Here is a 4,775-nt window from a genome sequence, read left to right on the forward strand (position 1 = left end):
GCATCAAAGCACAAGATTGATTATTAAAATTTTTAAAAAAAATATGCAAACGAATTTTGGCTCTTAATAGACACTGTGCTTTCAGTGAATTGGAATTTTTTTTTTTGTAGTGGATGATACACTACAGTACTCTCCCCCCAGAATTATAGCTGCGATAGAATTCGATGAATGGATAGCACTAGTTGATTCATTGCTGTTTTGTGAGAAGCCTAGAGAGCTGTAATAAGATCACCGTACTTTTGAATGCTAATTGTGAGAGCTGTTTTTAAGTTCACGGTCGTGGTCTCTCCCGTGTTGCCTTTAGCAGTCTAGTGAATACGTTGCATGTTGTTTGTGATCGAGACTGAGTAGCAACAGCGAGTGAGGAGAGCAATGGCGCAGTCACAAGTAACAAGGCAACTTTTCAATGTGAACCATCCAGCGAAGTAGGCGTGTTCAAATCGTAGTGGGCGTATCTCCTAAGGTAGGCGTATTCACATCACATCCGAAGATCACCAATGTGGGGAGAGTAGATATCGACAATGTCAACCTTCATCTATTAAAAGGAACCTTCATCTATTTTTTTTCTTAATCATTCTAGTTAAATCTCCTTTTATGATTGCAAATTCTAAAAATAAGATAAAAATGATAATACTTAATTGCCTGAATTTTCCTGATAAGCAGAAGTCTTATCTTAAAATAAATTATTCGCGTCAGATAACTATTCATATAACTGCAGATGAGAAAAATGTTCTATTCCAAAGAAAAATCTGGAGTCATTGACAGTTCGCTAACGATTTTTAGTAACCAAAATTTTTATAGCTCAAAATTAAGTTAGAGGACACAAAAACTAAATACAAATAAAACCTCGAAAACTTTCGGTTGAACTCAATTCATATCTAAAGTTGATTTAACTCATCTTTTGTGTCCAAACATTTCTCAGATTTCCTTTGGTTGTATGATTGCAGAAATGATTAATTTGGCGAATCTAGCAAAAAAGGAAAAAGAAAAAAAAAGAATATCGGGTTATTGAAGGCTTAGAAAAGCAACTAGACAACTCAATCTAGATTTTTATTTGGACTTTTTTTTGTCGAACAGGGATTTCCTTTTGTTATGAGTGCTTTTGTGCTTTCAAAGGGACACACAAGAGTTATTTGTGGTCGGTCGTCACACACGTTTGAGCAGAAAAGGAAATATTGTCTTTTTTTCCTTTTGTTTTCGTGCTTTTTTTTTTTCATCAGATATATTCCTTGGTGACAATTTTGATGATAAATGATACCGTGGAGAAATAATAAATTCGTATTTATCAATAATATGCAACTTAATTGATTTTTTTTTTTTACTTTGTGTAAAAATAACAACCAATAATGATGTTTATACGATAAAGTGTTCTAAAATAAATGCATATTTTCAGGACTTTTTCATATTCATTGAATACAATTTTATTATGGTTTTTACAAGTCATCACTGTTGCGAAAAAGGGGTGATTTTTGTCTAAAACGTAAGGACATATGTGTTCCTGATTCAAAAATGGCGTTTTTTTCTTTACCCATTGGCAAAATGGGTCATGTTTTGGGTTTGATGGCGTTCGCACTTCATTTGGACGTTATCACACTTTTCGACTGTGTTCAAAAGTAATAGTAAACAGTGCGCATGCGTTGCTATGGCGACCGCTGCTGTTTGATATTTTTTTAGAATTCCTTTTTTTCTTTTCATTTTCCCCTGCAGTCATTCGTAATGTATTTACGTAATAATAATTTTAAAAAAATTTTATTCTCTTTATTATTAACTTATAATTACTGTCTTGACTGTGATTTTAATATAAATATGAATACTGAAGAAGGAAAAGTCTTTTGTGACGTCTGGACGCACGTATATAGCCATGATTTGAAATACCAATCTGACGACAAACATCAATTGAAACAGATTTTGCAAACCATGATTTGAAATGTTGTGGTGTTTTTTTTTAACTATTAATACCTATACTTAAAGTCTTCATAAAAAATATTAGGAATTTTATTTTGCATAAGAGTATGTTTCCTGTTAGTACTTATAACTTGCATAATAGTAGGCTTTTTTTCTGTTTTCTCTAGTTTGCTTCTCAGATGTATTCAAATATTTTGACACATGATTTTTCTCTTTATAAGACTCCACTATCTTAGAAAACTTTCACTTAGAGTTCGTTTTTTAGAAAAATATTTCAGAAACATTCTGATATTGAAGTGGTCATTAATTTTTGAGTCCATTTACGCCAAAGGGGTAAGTTTTTTGTTTTACGAAATTCAGTTAGCGAAAACTAATAAACGAAAGGAATAATGGTATTTTTGCAGCTACGTGCTCTCATGTTTGAAAGTGAGGAATACTTCCTATGTAGCAACGTAAACTCAGGCACTTTTCTATCTTTTTTTCATTTTGTTACGCTGTTTTAAGTAATAATTTAAGTAGTGGAAAAAATTTAGTTATACATTAAGTCCCTATTTAGCATAATTTGGTATTTTTATAGAGATAAAAGCTTATTTACGAAATAATTATTTAGATTTATTTTTCATGATTCTTAAATGTCTGTGGAAATTTAAGCATAAACAATGCTATATGTTACCATATATTGTCATACCCATTAGTGGTGACAGAGCTTGCCTTTTTTCAAGCAATAGCATCTACGCATAGCATATTATACCCGCTGTATTCTCTGGACATTGCTCCTTCTGATTACTGGTTGTTCCGACGGATGCAGCATGATTTTGCAGGTCACCAGTTCACTTCTTTCGCAGAAATCGAAAATTGGCTCCTAACTTGGATCGCCTCAAAAGACGAGACATTTTTTCGAGATGGAATTCGAAAATTGCCTGAGAGGTGGGGAAAAGTAGTAGCCAGCGATAGACAATGCTTTGATTAATCTGTTCATTCATTTTGTTCTGAAATAAATGCATTTTTGACNATATATATATATATATAGATGGATAGATGGATAGATAGATATTACGGAAAAAAATTAAATTCTTATTATAAAAAGTAGTTTCAGTATTCTATTTTATTTTATAACCGTCTTTCAACAGCCGAGCAAAATTCTGGCTGTACGACTACCAATGTTCTACTCTGTAGCCTTGTAATTTTAAACCTAATGCAGAGACAACAAGACCTAACAAGAGAACTGCTGGATCAAGTATTGTGAGAAATTTGCCTTCGTGGTTCGTGGGGGACTTTTTGATTGAACTAACACTCATTTGGGTTAAGTGAAGAGGAAAACCACCAAAATCTCCCTATGGTTAGCAACATAGTAAAAATTATGTTGCAGATAAATGATTTTCCTTTAATCGTAGCAATTTTTTTTTAAAAAGTCTATGGACTTTCAAGAAAAAAATTATGATGCAGATAAATGATATTTTTTTATCATAAAATTTTTTTTACAAAATTCTATGGATTTACAAAAGAAAATGGTGTTGCAGATAAATGTCGTTTTTTTAATCGTAGACATTTTTTCAAAAGAAATCTATGGGTTTACAAAAGAAAATGATGATGCAGATAATGATTTTTTTTTAATCGTAGAAATTTTATTTCAAAAAATCTATGGATTTACAAGAAAAAATGGTGTTGCAGATAAATGAGGTTTTTTTAATAGCAGAAATTTTTTTTAAAAGAATCTATGGATTTACAAGAAAAAAATGATGTTGCAGATAAATGATTTTTTTTTAAAATCGTAGATGAGAAATTCTATTTCACAGTTTTGGGATTTATTGTTACTGGTATATAAGTTTGAGAATGCATATACGATAATACCATTAACCGAGGCATATGAGATTCAATTTATCCCTATTTTTTTAGTCAAATTTGGTAGTTTTAATTAATCTATTCTACCCATCACACTGGCTGAGAGGCTATATTCTTATAAATAACAAAGCATTGGAATATTTTGAAGTAAGTCTCTTTAGACAAACACACAAAATAAAATTGTTTGATAACAAAAAAACTAGTTTATAAGCGTTTAAATTAATGTTTTTACATACTGTAACTGAGAACAGTTTTTCTCTGTATTTAAAAAAAAATTAAAGTGTAATGAGAATATAAGAGTTTCTAATCCATAAGTATTGCCCATTGGTAAAATAGTTTCTTCTTGGATCAGAGCTATTTTAACAGCATATTTCAGTGTTTTTTCTCCTTTTTTTTATCAAAAATTACTTGCGTCGCAATTTTAGCTGTCAATGAATGCAAATCATTTAAATTTTCAAACGGATCATAAATTTTCAAATATGTACAATATAAACATATTAAAGTATAGAAGCAGTTTTCATTTCTTTGTAAAAAAAAATACTCGTTTTCAGTGTTACATCCTATTAAACGATATGTTTAACAGTGGCTGAACTTTAAAACATATTCTGATTTAAATGACACGCAGAGCTCAAAGTTTTCATTTGTTTACCTAATTTATATTTGCGATGATTATATATTTTGGCGTAACATAATCTTCCGATTTATGAGGCAAATGTTATAATATTACCCGTCTTCAATATACAATTTCTGACGTGAAATTACAATATTCATGGTCTGAACCATCATCAGAAAGTCTTGTTTTACTCTGATTTCTCTACAAAACTCATTATTTTCACGCGGGCCAGACGTTTCTGTGGCTAAAAGGATTGAGAAGAAGGCGTCATATCGTGACAAGATAATGCCCCGGATGTAAGTCGCGCTGCGTCCCTAGGGATTCGATCTAGCAAAATATAATCCTCTTAAAATTCCAGACACACACAGTGTTAAAATTTACAGAGAAAGCTGTTAAAAGCAAATATTACGTAAGA

The sequence above is a fragment of the Parasteatoda tepidariorum genome, chromosome 5, assembly GCF_043381705.1.
Source record: "Parasteatoda tepidariorum isolate YZ-2023 chromosome 5, CAS_Ptep_4.0, whole genome shotgun sequence".
Classification (NCBI taxonomy): Eukaryota; Metazoa; Arthropoda; class Arachnida; order Araneae; family Theridiidae; genus Parasteatoda; species Parasteatoda tepidariorum.